The sequence below is a fragment of the Coloeus monedula genome (assembly GCF_965178545.1).
Source record: "Coloeus monedula genome assembly, chromosome: 1".
Lineage (NCBI taxonomy): Eukaryota > Metazoa > Chordata > Aves > Passeriformes > Corvidae > Coloeus > Coloeus monedula.
This window is the reverse complement of record NC_138781.1, coordinates 125,490,027-125,506,742: the sequence shown is the minus strand read 5'-3', so window position 1 is coordinate 125,506,742 and position 16,716 is coordinate 125,490,027.

The window sequence follows — 16,716 nt, the reverse complement described above, 5'->3', positions numbered from 1 at the left end:
ATGGCCAGATAAGCTCTCCTCTGACCACACCATAGGAGCCAGCAATGCTCTGCCGACCTTCTGAGTGCCATAACTATTAGGTGACCAGTGCTAGGGATGGGTGAGTGCACCAGGGCCCTTCCCACAGAAGCTGGGTGAATGAACAGTAGTGTTAGAACAATTCTGTTCCCCCAGCAAAATCTGTGATATAATGAAAGGCCAAGAAGTCAAAAAAGGCATGTTTTTCCCACTTACTGTATTAGCTAGATCAAGCCTCATGATGCAAGGAAATATCAGCCATCGGCTACAGTACGAGAGAATGTGAAGGAAGGATAGGTATGCAAACACTACAAGATGATTAACCATGTTATTCCTTCAGTTCTAAAACATTAATGAAGTCTGCTCTGTTTTGTTACTGTTGCTTGTTGTAGTTACGTGGAGGGGTGGGCTGTGATGCATAAGGCCAGATTTTTAGCCTTAGTAATGTGAGTGCAAATCCCACTGAAAGGGTGACTGCATGTAAGTACCAAAGGATGAATTTTGGCCCTTAAATTGCTATTAAAAGGAGTATTTTTTCCCTATTATTGTTGTTGTTATGGGAAACAAATTGGGCAAAGAATTTTTTGAAGGAAATGGTTTTCTAATGGCCAAGAATGTAAGAGCAAAGACAATAAAGAAAACAAATTATTAAGATGAAACTAAGCTAATGAAGAAAACAATGGTTAGAATAGCAAATTAAACACAGGGAAGATCCTTAAAAAAACATCCTCACATCATTCGTGTTCACAGTCAGTAAACTCACTGCATGTGGACAAGAAAATCTCTTTTTTTCACTTGTAAAAATATCTCCCTCTTTCACTGAGAGAGATAGATGATTTTTTTGTAATATTTTTGTTTTGCTCACTACTGCACTGAAGATGCTAATTTCAAGCACACGATAAGACAAAAGCAAGAATCACCTAATTGCACGATCTGGGGTGAAACATTGACTTTAGGAATCTCTTTATCTACACATACAAAAGAGTAAGAATATCAGATGATGAAACTGAGTGATGATGAAATAAGCCCTTGAATGACATATAGAAGAAGAATCCAACAGCACTGGAATCAACAGGAATCTTTCCATTTACCTTAATAGGCACTGAACAAGTCCATACAGAGCAGAAAAATACGTATGGAGATGGTCAAAGTTTTCAGATCCCTGTTTTCCACATTCATGAGCATATGAAAATATAATGTTTTGCTGTAGGTGCACAAAAGAGTTCATTATGACTTAACTTTTGAGAGGATGTTATACCATAATTTTATTATTTGGAAAAGGGATTCATTCTTTGCTTTAAACACTGCTGTGTTTAAAGAAATTGCATTAGAATTTTAATTTTTTATTTTCTTACTTTTCTTCCTCAGATTTCTGTGAACCATGTACTATAAAAATTCTTAACACAGCCTTAGCCAGGAACCTTGTCACAACACACTTCCAAACTGTGGTACAGATGGAAACTTAACAGCATCCCAGGATGAGAAAGGCTTACAGCACACTGTAATACATAAAATTATTATTTATTGTTTCTGCCTTGGAACAGCAGGAGTTTAGATACTGCCAGATGGCATATTGTTTGGGAATTTGGGGGAATGTAAATGCATGTGTGACACTGAGAGAAATCCTCCCTGTACAACATAGATAACCCACAAAACATAGGAGAGGTTACTGTGTGCAGGACTTTTTCCATACCTGGGACATATTGGTGATAAAAAGTTTTCCAAATCATTCCAGAAGTGGTAATACATGGTTGTTACCATCTCCTAGGGCTGGAATCATCTTATTTAATTTCACAAAAGAGACACTGTCACAAAGCCTCCAAGGAAGACCTGAGGGACTGCAGAGAGTGGTGTGGGTGATTCACTTCATCTCAGACAGACCTAAATTTATGTACTCAGTTTCATACCAGAAGGGAGATCTTTCAGAAAACAGGAAAATACCAGACCTACATCTTCCTACAGACTCAGCCAGAGACATGTTCATTACTTCCTCAGACCTATGATGTACAAAGAAGGTCCTTATGCAGCTTCCTATTTCACTCAGAAACAACTTTATTCCAGTGGACAGCCGTGTGCATTTCCATATGTAAAAATATTCTATGCATAAGTTAGAAGAGCAAGATGATTGCAAAAGTAACTCACTGAAAGCAGAATGAGCTGGAAAATATTTTGGTGGCGGACGTCACAATTGCTAATAAATGGACAGCAGAATCCGATTCCAGTTATCCAATACTTTTTTTGCTGGACCATCTACACTATTGCAGAGCAGCCTGAGGGACCACAATTTATGCAAGCATTGAATTTTTTTCTGGCTTTGTCTTTCTCATTGTCTTCAGCAGGCAGCAGGAAGTATTTCTGGGTAAGGGTATACCCTAGTATTTCTCAGAACTGCAATCCATTATTGACATTTAAGGGACCTTCAGTGCACACAGAGCTCTTCCACTGCCTGGCACTGTTATCAGGCCATCTGCCTTGCTCGTAATAGATTGAGAAGATAGAGTAGTAAAAAGGCACCAAATGTCAGCAACTTATGAACCTTACTGACTTCAGCACTTGTTCAGCAGTATTGCCATAACAATGGAAACATCTATTGTTTAAAAAAAATGGATCAGCCTATGAAGATCAGTATTCTATTTCTATATGCAAAACTGTGACAGTTATAACTGATCTCACATGCTTTTAGATATTCATAACTCAGTAGGATTATCTCAGCAGACTAACTTATAAGCAGCTTTGATCACTTACTGCTAAAGATGACCTGCTATCAACATACTGGATATAAAAGGAGCAATTCAGCATCAGTCATTAAATGACCCCTGACCCCCATTTCTAGGTGAGAAGGTGCAGAAGAAAACTACTCGCTGTCACCTTTTTGAAGAGTAAATACTGCTTTTAACAGCCATGAGCAACCCCCTTAAATTAAATGAAATTAAGCTACATAAGTATTTTTTTCTCCTGAAAGAAAAGACTCTGATAATTTAATTTTTCATTATTTTGGTGGATATGACTAAAAATTACTGTAGCAGCTGAATGTCTGGAAAAACTTGCTAGCCTGATGCAGGAATCTATTTTGCTACACTGTGAAGAAATGCTGGCTACAGGATTTAAGCCTGTTTCCCAGTGCTTTGCTAGCTAGCTGGTGACAAAACTAGACGCAACTCTTAACTTCAAAAGAACAAAGGAAAAATTCTGCTTTCTAGCATAAATGTAGAAAATGAAGCTAAAAATTTGAACACCAAGAGAATTAAAGTAAAAATACAATAAAGCCAGCATAGTAGGCAATAGAAATACAATAATCACTCTAAAATAATAGAAAAATATTCAATTCAATATAACTTTATTACTTTACATGCAACTTGTGTTTTTTCCTACTTTAATATAATATGAGGGGTTACGGCGTTGTTGGATAAGGGAAGAGCAATTGATGTCATCTACCTGAATTTGTGCAAAGCATTTGACAATGTCTCCTTGTCTACAAACTGGAATGTGTGGATTTGATAGATGGAAAACTTGGCTGGGTGGTCGCACTCAAAGGGTTGGCAGGTCAGTGGTTCATTGTCCAAGCGGAGAGTAGTGAAAAGTGGTGCCCCTCAGGGGTCGGTATTGAGACTGGCACAGTTTAACATCTTTGTTGGTGACATGGACAGTGGGATTGAGTGCACCCTCAGCAAGTTTGCCTAGAACACCAAGCTGTGGGGTGCAGCTGACACCCTGAGGTGGGGATGCCATCCAGTGGCACCTTGAGAGGCGGGTCCATGCAAAACTCATGAAGCCCAACAAGGCCAAATAGGGAGTGCTGCATCTCGAGTGAGGCAATCCTGGGCACAAGCACAGGCTGAGCAGAGTATGAATTGAGCACAGCCCTGGATAGAAGGAATTGGGGATGTTGGTTGACAAGAAGCTCAACATGACCCAGGAACGTGTGTCTGCAGCCCAGAAAGCCAACTGTGTTGTGAGGAGCCAATTCAGTTTGAATTCAGTCATTTTAGTTTGCCTCACCTCTGGTTGCCGAGGCTGTCAGAGGCATGTGGGGGGAGGGAGCGTACACCTGCCGCTGGCAGGAGGCAGCCAGGAGTGGGGGAAAGCCTCGTCTCTGGGGGGACTTCGCCTGCCAACACCCCCCACGAGGCAGGCAGCAGGAGACACAGCGGAGGGGCTGCTCCGATCAGGCCGTGAAAAGGTCTCCATCAATGGACGGCACAGGAAGGCTGGACGGGGCCAATGGTTCTCTGTTAGCGGGAGGACTTTGGGAGGGGCTGCGGGGTATAAAAACTCCATCAGGACTTGTGGCAGCTTGCTGCTGTTTGCTGCTCCTGCTTGTTCTGTACTTTGCTCTGGTCCTAGCCTGCCTTCTGGCTCTCCTGCCCTCACTGGTTCGGCCTCGCACCTGTCCTGCCTTCCTGTGCCCCTGACTGCCGCCTTGCCACTTTGCCCCGCGTCCTTGCTTGGGCTGCCTGCTTCCAACCCTGCTGCACCGATCACTGCCCGTCCTGCCACCCTGATCCAGCCGGTCGCCACGACCCTGCCCAGGGTCCCGGTCCTCCCGCCCACTCACCGCGTGCCCGGTGCCGTCGCCGCGGGAGCCGCGCCCCTCCGAGAGCCGCCCAGGCTCGGTCAGAGCCAGCCCGGCCCCAGGCAGACAGCGAGCACAGCCCCCGCCGCCTGGACACCGACAGCACTGCCCTGACTCGCTGGTGGCAACGCCGTCTCTTGCTTTCTGTCCCTTGCCCCTCTCTCTTTCCTCTCACCCCTCCCTTTTCCATTTTTCTTTCTTCTTTTCTGTCTCTTCTAGCCCTCTTTCACTCGGGCAACTCCTTTTCCTTCTCCTTTTTGTTATCAATAAACGGTTCTCAGCGACAACGTTTGTCTTGTTTGGCTTAATTTTTGTTCCGGACCATCTGTTTTTAAAAAAGAACTCCTCACAGTTCCTCACAGTGGAACACAACATGTATCCTGGGCTGCATCAAAAGAAATGTGTCCAGCAGGTCAGGGGAGGTGATTCTTTGCCTCTACTTCCCCTTTGCTCTCATGAGAGCCCACCTGGAGTGCTCCACTGAGCTTTGGGACTCCCAACACAAGAAGGATTGAACTGTTGGAACACATCCAGAGAAGGGCCACCAAGATTATTAGAGGGCTGGAGCACCTCTCCTCTGAAGACAGGCTGGGAGAGCTGTGGTTGTTCACCCTGCAGAAGAGAAGGTTCTGAAATGACCTTAGAGAAGCCATTCAATACTGAAAGGGGCCTACATACTGCTGGCAAGGGACATTTTAAAAGGGCGTGTAGGGACAGGACGAGGAGTAGTGGCTTCAAGCTGAAAGAGGGCGTGTTTAGATTAGGTATTAGAAAGAATTTCTGTATTATGAGGGTGGTGAAGCCCTGGCACAGGCTGCTCAGAGAAGCTGTGGATGCCCCATCCCTGGCAGTGTTTAGTGCCAGGTTGGATGGGGGCCTAGGCAACCTGGTCTAGTGGAAGGTGTTCCCCGCCCATGGCAGAGAGTTTGAAACTAGATGATCTATAAGGTCCCTTCCAACCCAAACCGTTCTATGCATCTATGATTGCTTTTATTTGGCAAGTGTACTAATAGTAGAACTGCAGATTTTGGGAATATTCCTGTTATCATCATTCCAGTAGGATCAATCACTGAGGAAAGGGGAAACAAGTATGTGTCATCTTAGAAACACCAGAAAGGCAGCAGAATCTCCTTGACATAGACTTCTACACAACTATTATAATTTTTCAGGGTGTAAAGCATTCTCAGGTTTCTGGTATGCAATTTTGAGGGCAGAAAACTATTAATTTGCATTTGAAGGGATGTCTATCTCAGTTTAGGTATTTGGAAGACCTGGCAGCCACAAAATAGGCTTAAAATGTTAACTGATACTCAAAATACCTGAAGGGGGAGGTGAAGCAGGAAATTTCTTAGATGTGACTTGATGAGGGTTAATGAGCCCCCAGTTACATGTGTACTTTTTTAGTTGATAAAATATCAGCATCTTCCTCTGTGTAACTGCTCTGGCAGATTTTTCAGCAGCAAAACCCAACTTTTTGTTTAGCAAGAAACACAAACCACTGACAAGGCTGTTTCAAACAGAAAAATAACTCGGGGGTCTAAGAAAGCAGACTTTTCCTATATTTCAGTACTTTAAATGACAAAGTCAATGTGACTTGAAACTTGACCACTCTTTATTGCCTTCTGAACATAAAGAACAATGTCACTACAATCAATGAGTCAAAAAGCAAGGTGACCTTAATTTAAAAATTGAAGGAGCAATTTAGGAAAGTGAAACATGAAGGCAAGGAAGGAGGAAAATAAACCCACTTGCTGGAAATTTGCCTCTCTGATTTGGAAAATGCACAAGTTTGCTAGAAAAAGACAGAAAATAAAAGAAATATAAGTAATAAATCTTTTGTGTTAGCTTGTTAATGTCTGTGCTTTTTAAAATTTTTATTAGCTTTTTTTTTTTTTTAAAGAAATGTGGAACCATTCCATGGACACAACTGAGCTCTGCCTTCTGTTAAGGGTTGCAGCACCACTGAAGTTTGAAATAATTTAAGCAGTTCTGTTGTGCTCTCAATTCCCCCCACCTTCTTTCTTTCTTTCAGTGGATTGAAATGTGACCAAATAGCAGCATGACTGTGAATGGAAAAGATAATTCTCACACAGCATTCTTCTCAGTGCTTTGGGGAAAATGCACACATACAAACACATTTGCTCATGTCTGATTCAAGATGTGAAAGAAAAAAAAAAGGGAAAAAGCTATGAGTTTTTTTCTGAAATTGGAAACACACTTTGAAACTCTCCTATGATTTGTTTTGTTTAGGCTAATTATGACTTCTGCTTTATGTTGCCACAATAGACACTGAACATTTGCAATATATTTACTGAGGTTAAAGGAATTATGGGATGAATTTGTATCTATTACACCCTTAGCTTTAAGCAACACTGCTCTAGTAATCAGAATGGGAATGTATTTTTATAAGTCAAAAAGGTGACTTATCAGTGTAACCAGACATTTTGCATTCTCAATACATTGCATAATAAGGAGTGCTAGCAAATTTTGTTCCTCAGGAAAAAAATACTCTTTTGTTGAAATGTTGCTATATTGGCAGAGCTGGATTAAAGATGGAGGCAAAAGAACTCATGGATTGGCTGGGAAGTATAGCTTGCACTGCCTCTCTCATGTGTGTGCAATTTGTTTATTTTTGTGTCCTTATAATGAACTTAAAAAATGGGAAATTTCTGAATTAAAGTAAGTCCAAAAGAGTGAAAGCTACATTGTATATGCTAACACTAAAGATACAGGGATTTACTTCTGTTGCTGTGCCTCCCACGTGCACACACACCGAAAAAACATTTGCTTTCCATATTAAAACACAAAGGTCAAACTAGTTCTTACTAAGACCATTTTTTCCACATCCTACTCAAAAAATCTAAATTAGATAAGAGTCAAGCTTCAGCTGCATTGTCTCCTCTCCCAAGAAATAGTTTTTTCTTGAACGTCTATGTATCTTTTGAGTTTCTCCAGCAATAGGAAGGGCTGTGAAAGCTCTTAGCTATAAAAACTACTTTAGATCTTAAAAATTCACATCTACTTTCTTTCATGCAGATTTTCTATTGTATATTGTTAACTTTTCCTGAGGCCTACAGCCAGAAAACTGGTATTAGCATTTTTCCCTTAATATCATGGTATACAGGATAACACAGTATCAATTCACCAGCGAAACTCAAGGCTCTGATGTATAACTTTGGAAATTTGTATGCTATTAAATGAATAAATTAGTTCTTTCAACTCTTCCAATTTCTATATCCCTATCTCTGGACAAGTGTACTAACCCTCTAACAGAGTCAGAGGAATCGGAGGTCTATCCCGATGGGAGAGCTCCCCAGTGCTTCTTGTTCATAGCTTGGCATATAAACTACCATTTTAAAATACTTCAATGTGCATCAAGATGCAGAGTAGCTGAGGAGATGCCATGGAGCACATTCATCTTTGTTTACAATGGAACTTCTAATTTCCAGGACATTAATGGAGCAAGAGCTGGGAGGGGAGATTCTGAAATCTCCCTGATGCATCAGAGATCATGGATCAGTGCAGAATTAAGATCTGTGTTGAGGCTACAAGCTAGAAGTGAGGAGTCTAAGACAGTATTTCAGACCCATCATCTTGCTGAGCAAAGAGTAGACCTAACTTGCTAGTGAGAAGGACACTTTTGCCTTGTCAGAACTTGTGTGTCTAAATTATCCTGCTCAGGATTAGACAACCCAGACTCTTCAGGAAGTTATAGGAGGAGCTCAACCCTTGTATGGTCAAAGCTTTTGTGGTGCAAAGAACACTGCTAAAGAAATTAGAAACATCCTTCAGATGAGAGTGGTCACATGTGTCTCTTCTACAGGAGTACCCTTACCACACGCCTGCGGGGCTCCAGTATCACATTTATTTGAGGAATGCTGAGCCAGTTTCAATACATCTGTACAAGCGAGTTTGCACTGGTACAAAAAGTCAATAAATGCCACTGTAGACAAGCTGTGAGTTTCAGAGACATTTACAGGTTTGTGGTGATGACTGCTATTACATTATGGTTACCTATGAGTAGTTACAAAAGAAAGGGTAGTGAAGAAGCATGGATAAAAACTGAATAAGACCGTGCTTGCTAGCAACTCAATTCAGCAAAAAAGTCAACAATAGCAGGACAGTAGCCAGGTTTTAAGAAGTAAATGTTGCTCAAGTTTAGGTTATTTTGAGTCTTTAATACTAAACCTTATAAACAAGTCTCATAAATAAGTATTCCCCTTTACCACAACCCTATACAGAACCATGGAATTTTCTTTCACTTTCCTCACACTGTGAAACTCTGACAAAGTTGGCTCAGATGTGGACTGAGCTTCAGGAAACATTTATTCCTCTGTAGATATTCAAGAAATGGATGAATGGTGCAGGTGGTCACATCACTTGCATAATGGATGAGTCAATAGTTGATCTTCTCTTACGCGCCAAACAAACTTCTTAATAAAAAAGTGTTTCAGATATTTTGTCTTATACCTATAACAGGAGAAATTTAAATTGTGTTTCCTAGAATACTACCAGAGGTTAGTAGTGTTCTTAATTAGATGCCTAGCATTGAATGAATTGAATGTTCAGTGATATTCACAAAGTAGTTAAGCTCAGGGAGCAGGAAGCTTTTTAAGGGGGCAGGTATGAGCAAACTCAGGTAGAAATCACACTAAAATTACACCAAATATTCTCTAAACTAGGGTGGCTTTGGATTTTGTATGTTTTAAGTTGATAAAATTCAGCTCTGTTGGTTAACTCTTTATCTGTCTACAAAGAGAATTTTAAAATAACTTCATAGGGACAGTACATGCATTAATAGGACATGCATATTGGACCGAAATTAGATTGTTATAATTGTCAGTTCTAAAGCTACAGAGACATATAAGAAGCACTACCATGGAGAATCAACAATGAAGTTATGGGACGAAGCTCCAGCTACATGAAGATGAGGGAAGGCAACATTGCTGAAAAGCAGCAAGATATTCAGGGGAAATAATATCACTGCTATCAATGATAATAAGGCCTCCAGACTGTGGGGTGCAGTTGTTTGAAATTGATCTCTTTCAGAACTCCAAAAGTTGATGCAAAGTGTTCCCCAACTTCTGTAGAAGGCAATAAAAAATCCATACTGAAAATAAAACCTAAACTTTTACTAAAAGTAAAAATCTTGCTTAGTTTTAGTTTATATGTTTTAATTAGTAGTCTTCAACATTGTTTAGTTGGACTGCACTGCAAACCACTGAATCTGAGATACTCTTTGAAGGTGATCTTCTTAAAGATGTCTAATGTGACAGACCTGGCCAAAAACAGGAAGAGAACCTTCTCATGTGAATGTATTTTGGAGAAATATTTCTTCTGTAGTTCACTGTGACTGGAGACCTCTTTAAAGGCAAGCTAAGAACAACTGCATATATCACAAACAAACTATAAGCTGGAATGAATTGCTTTAGTATACTGCTTTTTATAAATACCGAGTTTACTCAAAGACACTGAGAATTCAGGATGAAAATCAAGAATAAAATTTAATTTAAAGTAAGATAATGAAAACAAAAAGTTGAGGGCAAGTGTTTCAAGCAAGATGAGCAACAGTCGTTAAGTTAGAGAATGACACTGAATTGGAGATAGCAATAGATCTCTTCAAGACAGGACTGGTAGAAGAACCTAGGTGGACTGGAACAACAGGCCATCAGGATCCTGATGGAATTCAGCAAGGACAGACATTAAGTCCCTTTGCTCAGAGCTCATTAAATGGCACCTATGCTCAATTTTTGGGCCTATAGTACAAAACCAGCTATGATGAACTGGAGCAAGACCAGTGGAGGCCTATAAAGATGTTTTAGGGCTGGAGCATTTGCCCTGCAGAGAGAACCTGGGGTTGTTCCTCCTGGAGATGAGCTGGACATGGGGGGGCTTCAGAGCAGCTGCCCAGAGCCTGTAATTAGGTTATAAAAAGAGAGAGACAGGCTCTCTCAGGAGTCAGCGGTGCATGTCAGGAGTTCAAGAGATAACAGGCATAGGCTGAAACAAAAGAAAGTCAAACTGGATATAAATCAAAGCAAGCTTCTTTCCTGAGACAAAGTTAAACAGCAGAAGTTGCCCAAGATACTGTGCACTCAATGTCTTCTGGGGATTTTCAAGATGTGACTGGATAAAGTCCTGAGCAACTGGATCTGATCTCATAGCCCACTTTTATTACCACCTGGGACCTTCCAAGGTCCTTTCCAACCTGAATCTTCCAGTGATCATTCTGCAAGTAAATGAAATGTTAAATATATTTGTGAAGGGCCTGGTTGAGAGTGTCTTCTCTTCACAGGAAAGGTTGACTTCCCTTACTCTTGACAGAGGGATAAAGAATTGACTTGAGCATACTCCTTCAGAATATTTATGGATGAACATAGTGCTAATCATACAATTGTGCTTCATGGGGGCAAAAATGACATTGAGAACTAAACCAAAATGAAATTTGAGTTTGAAGATTGGCTGGTTCTTTCCCTGCACTGCACAGTCAGGTCTGGCATTCACTGCATGCTGTTGTGTGTCTCATAACAAAGCTCCAAGGAACACAACTGGATGTGGCATAAGAAATGGAGACATCCCAAACTTCAAAGTTCTGCAATGGTTACTACTGAGACTGAGGGCAGGAAAGAGCTTCAGACCTAGCTCTTCTCCTCTCAAGAGTGTGGTAACTGAAGAACATGACTGCCTTTCCATTAAAAGCAGCAGTGTCCTGAGGACACGGTTTCTGCTCTCGCTGAAACTTTTTTACAGGATGATTGACAAAGTCTTTTGGAGTGAGCACACCGAGGACTGAGACCCCTCACTAGTCAAGAACATTCTGTCTCACTCTGTGTGTGGCAGTACACACAAAAGATGCCCAGACAGAAATGGAAAACATAGGAATGTTTCTAGGTTTTTGCAGAAGCAATGCACTCAATAAATTGCAAATGCAGCAATTCTGTTCATTTGTTCTTAATGACAATAAAGAAGATGCTTGGAAGGAACCCATTAACCAAACAGATTTTTTCCCAGGATTTGTTAATTTCTAGCAAGAGAACTGACAAAATCATCACTAGCAAAATAGAGCTGGAGACATGAAAGAAGATAGCTTGACACTTCATCGTCAATGCCATAAGCTATTAATTTCTCTCTGAAAATTCAGTTTAACAATTTTGATTCAGGAAAGATGAATGTGCATAGCAGGGAAAGTAAACATGAGCTGTGGAAAGTCTTTCTGGTTAAGCTGGAAAGGCTGCAGCCAAGATATTTCCCACTTAACCTTCATCAAGGAAAAGGTCAAAAAAGGCCAATATGTTTAAGCAGGGCACAGGATGGAACAGAACAAAACTTCCTATGAAAAAGATTAAGTTCACATTCTTTTGGCCTTCATTAAAACTATTCCACATCACTCCACACTTTCATTTAAAGCAGTTTCCTGACAGCATTGAACACAAGATGTTAAAGTATCTTTTCATCAAAAGATAAAAGTGTAAATGGAAAAGAATTTGTATACTATACATGAAACAGGGAAAATTATGAAGGACACAAACAGAAAAGAGAAATAATAACTTTAGCCTTTGCAAATTATATAACCAGTGTTATGCAAGGTAATCATCCATCCTGTGTACGTCCATGTACATGTACTCTAAGCTGAACAGCTACCAAGACACATGTGGCTTTACCAAAGTGGAAAATTTTTGTTTTCTATGAGGCTTCTAAGGAAGAAAGAATTTTCCTCAAGCACTACAAAAGAGATGGAAATTAATGTCAACAGGTATGTCATTTCCAAACTGCTTAGAAAACAAAATAGCTCTGCTTTGATACTCTCCCCTCCCCATGTTCATTACAGCAACTGGACAATAGAATATAATACATGGTAAATGCCACACTCAGGATTTCTCCAGAAAGAACAGATAAATATGCCTTTGAGCAGACTGATATGTGAATGGATCAATAGATATGTGCGACAAACACACAGAAATGCTACTGAGAGAGAAAAAGAATATATTTTCTTTCCATCCTCCACTCATCAAATCTGGTCTGCATTCCTTTGGGATATCTATCAGTCACGATTCAGACTCCTACTCTGTCTATTTTAGAAGTTCCCTAGTCTCTCAGTCTAATATGTGATGTCTCTCTCGCCCTATAGTGTCAGCATGGCACTTTCTTGCCCACCTCAATTTTCATCCTTCATTGTTCACTATCACTGTTCCTATTAACTGTATATGTTGGCAATTCATGATGAAGCAGGGCAAAAAGCTTCTTCAAACAATGAGAGTGGCCCACACTGAGCTTTGAAGATAAGGACTGAGACATGGGATTCCTCATTTCATACCAGATGTGACTCAGCAAGGTGTCTGGAAGAGACGGGTGAGGCATTTTAGGAGACCTGCTCTGCCTCCCTGGCTCTCACCCAAAATAACTGCAACACTTTTTTAAAAGATGAGTTGTTTGACAGTAGGGTATGACTTCAAAAACCCAGACTCATAAATACATGCATTACTGAGATCAATTCTGAACTGAAAAGCCCAGCATATTCTTCTACTGTAGGCAGGGAAACACAGCAACTCTGGCAGCCACTCGTGACTGGAGACTAAAACAAACCAGTGAATATTTCAATAGCTACCAGATTCAACACACTGGTACTCCACATGTCTGTGTCTCTTTTCTACCATCATGGTAGCACTAGTGTCACAGTTCAGGCTTCAGTACTGGGCTGTGATACTGCAGCAAATGTAGAATGGCCGAATTGCTGTTGCTTGTTGTACAGTTGCAATTGTTGCTGAATTGTCTCTGACTGAAGGGTAAATATTCTTGTGGGAGATGAAAATTTGCTCTGCACTGGATATTGCCCTGGGGCTCCCAAGGTGTGTGCATTAGTCATCTCCAGCAGAGGAGTGAAGCAGACAGGTCACAGCAGCAGCATCACTCATCTGAATTCGAGTTGTTGATGCTCATATTGATGACCTCATTAAAATGTACACAGTATGTAGGAAACAGCTTTATTCAAAGCAGCCTTGAAACAGCACCCAAAAGCAGTGTGATAGGTATATGGATATGATTGCAGAACTCCCTCAACACAGGTTCAAGCTCCTCAGCAAGTGATTCTCTTCAATAACCCTGTGGATTTCTTAACAACGACTAAGGGTTCTTACACTGCATATAAAAGGAGGAATACACAAAGTATGCCTGATATTCTCACACTACAAGTGCTCTACAGCTACCAGAAAGAGCAGTGAATTCTCCAGGCTTACATACAAGGTATACAGGGTTCTCAAAGCACGCAATAAAAAGATACAATTGCACAATGTCACTTGTCCAAGACAGCAGATGCATCAGTTCTACTTAGCCATGTCCTTGTTTTATCTGGCTTTTGCAGACCACTTTGCATGTTGGCAACTATTATCCTCTCTAAAGGTTTCACAGGATTTGATAGATGCCCTCTTTGTGCTCTGGATCTCCATGGTACCCAAGACCAAAACAAATAGCTGTAACACAGACCTATTTCTTGAGAAATGGTTATACTGCATCTCAAACCCTTCACAAGTTGATGATGTGCAAAACAGTGCAAAATTTGTGGAGAGAAAATATTTGCAGAGCCATTAAGTGAAAGGGAAAACTGGACGTGAGCTGCAAAGGATGGAAAAAATCTAAAAATTTAGGTACATCTTTCAATACGTCTCTATAGCTTCACATCTTCCTATGTTGAACTGCTATTTTTTTGACGACTCTGGTGATCCCTGACTATGCATACCACAAAGGCTCTTCATTTTGCCCTTCCTCACTTCAGAGGATCTCTGCCTTAGAGGAATTCTCCATACCAAGAAGAAGGAAAACAAAACCCAAATTCAGTGGCCTTTTCCCCTTAGGAGTTGAGTTGCAGAGCAGTAGAGCACAGGAAGACTTCCTCTGTGACCTTGTATACCAGCAGTGGACTGAAGTTTACAGTGGTATAAAAAATACCAATGTCCTACTGATATAGAGATAAAAGAAACCACTGGAATTCCTGACAGGTACGTGTGTTCACTTCAGAACATTTTTATTCGTCTAACTGTGGTAGTTGTCTCCCTAAATCCTACCACCTCCTGGTGGCCAAGCAGGTAGTGTTACAGTCTCAGTTCATAAACTGGCCCTAGATGTAAAATAGATAACTACAAGGTAAATTCACTTGTGCTTTACTAAGGACACATTCAGGATTTCAGGTAATATAGCTAAAATAAAATAGCATGGAATGACACCAAAGGAACCTTTGTTTGATACTGCGTCAAAGGTTGGATTAATGCATAATTCTTTATTGTCACAAAGTTACCAAAACCCAAATATTATTCTAAAATCTACTATTCTTAACATTTTTGCAGTCCTTGGGGGAAAAAAAAGTGTTAGTTTAAAGGTATCCTGTGCTGGTTATTTACAGGATGTTCAGCTTCTTGTTGCACTACTATTCTCTAATTTGTCACTGGCATGCCCCCAGGCAGTCAAGTCACTGGGAGATAATCCTCAAAAGACTTAGCATAGGTAGATCCAGAAACATGTGTCCTGAATCTTTTACATTTCTGTCTTCCTTCCATTCTTTGTCCAACATCATATTCCTCTAAGATCATCCATTATTCATCACTCTGATTTTACTGCATGTAGGCACCATCACCACCATCTCTGATTCCCCTAAGCTTTATCTGCCCCACAAGGCCTTTGAAACGTTCTTTAGGTAACAACACTGGGTGATTTTTAAAACATTTTTCTGTAACTTACATACTTTACATTTAGATTTTTTTTTGTCAGCATAACCCAGCAATAAAGAGGTGACACTTTGGAGGAGTGCAGTGTTCCATTTCCACAGTTAGTACCAAAATTACATTTAATCTAAGTATCCTAGTCTCTTCAAGTGAATCATATCTCCAGTGTTCAAATGAAAGTATCTGCTTCATGCATTCTTTTGTGGAAAGTACAGGAGACACCTTAAAACCGTGTAGGAATTACATCACAGCTGTTCAAATACAGTGTTTATCATATCATCTGTGGGCCAACCAAGAAACTCAAGATGGTATCAAGTTCTTCCAGGTTAAGCTCCTTAGCAATCCTTGCAAAGCAAGCGAGCTTCATCCCTACATATGGAAAGAGGCAGGTGCCTTTGAAGATTTACAAAAGGAAATCCTGCTTTCCTAACTGCAGTGCCTGGAGGTCTTCAGGGGGACTCCCTTCATTGATCAGAGAGAGAACGTGCCTTTAGGTAGCTGCTGTATAAGGATTTAAGACCCAAGGGGCACCTTGGCTCTGCAGGCTGGATCCCACCCTCAGAATTTCATCCACCTTTTTAAAGCAACAGCTGAGCAGGCGTTTCTGTTTCTTTCTCTTTTCTCTCCACACTGCTTATTAGCTACTCTCCAAAGCCTATTTGTTGGGTTAGAAAGACAGAGATGGTAAGGGAAGACTTTCCATATTTTGAGTGACACTGCAGCTATTCTCTAAATAAAAAAGAATAGGCTTTCACTGAAAGTGCACATTTAGCCTTGTGCTTGTGATGACACCGGCACAGTCACACTTCTACTGTAGACACACACAGTACCCCAGTTTGTGGGTTGAGGTGTCACCAAGTAGTTGAGTATCTTACAGCTCACACTCCCCTAAAGGGCTGGCCTTGTCTCTCCTCCTCACCCCAAGCCACCAACTCCAACCACTTCTGTTGCAGCATGTGGACCCTCTGTCCACTTGCTGAGATGAACCAACTCAGTAGGCAGGCAGCCAAGAGAGCTTCCCGCTGCTCTGGTGAGTTCATTCAGCACTCCAGGAGGTGAGCCAAGAGCCAAACCTGGCACAAGGAAGGAGATGGGAACACACTGCTGGAGGCAGAGGATGGGAGGATCAAGGATGGGTTTCTCCAGGGCAGCTAGCTATTCTGCTGTCTGAGAGGAGTAAAGAAACCTCACCCTCTGTTGCAATAAAACCTCTTTAACAAAATGGGAGTTATCAGAAGACCGATCAGAAATTTCAGGGGGAACTGATTATGGTAAACCTCAGGAAAAAAAGTTGGGTTGTTTTAATTGTCACGCATGACATGCACAAACCCACCTTGTTCACACAGCCTGCATGCACTTACAGGGAGAGATTTGGGATTTCTGTTAGTTTCCTTCATGTTTCTGGAGCTGCAT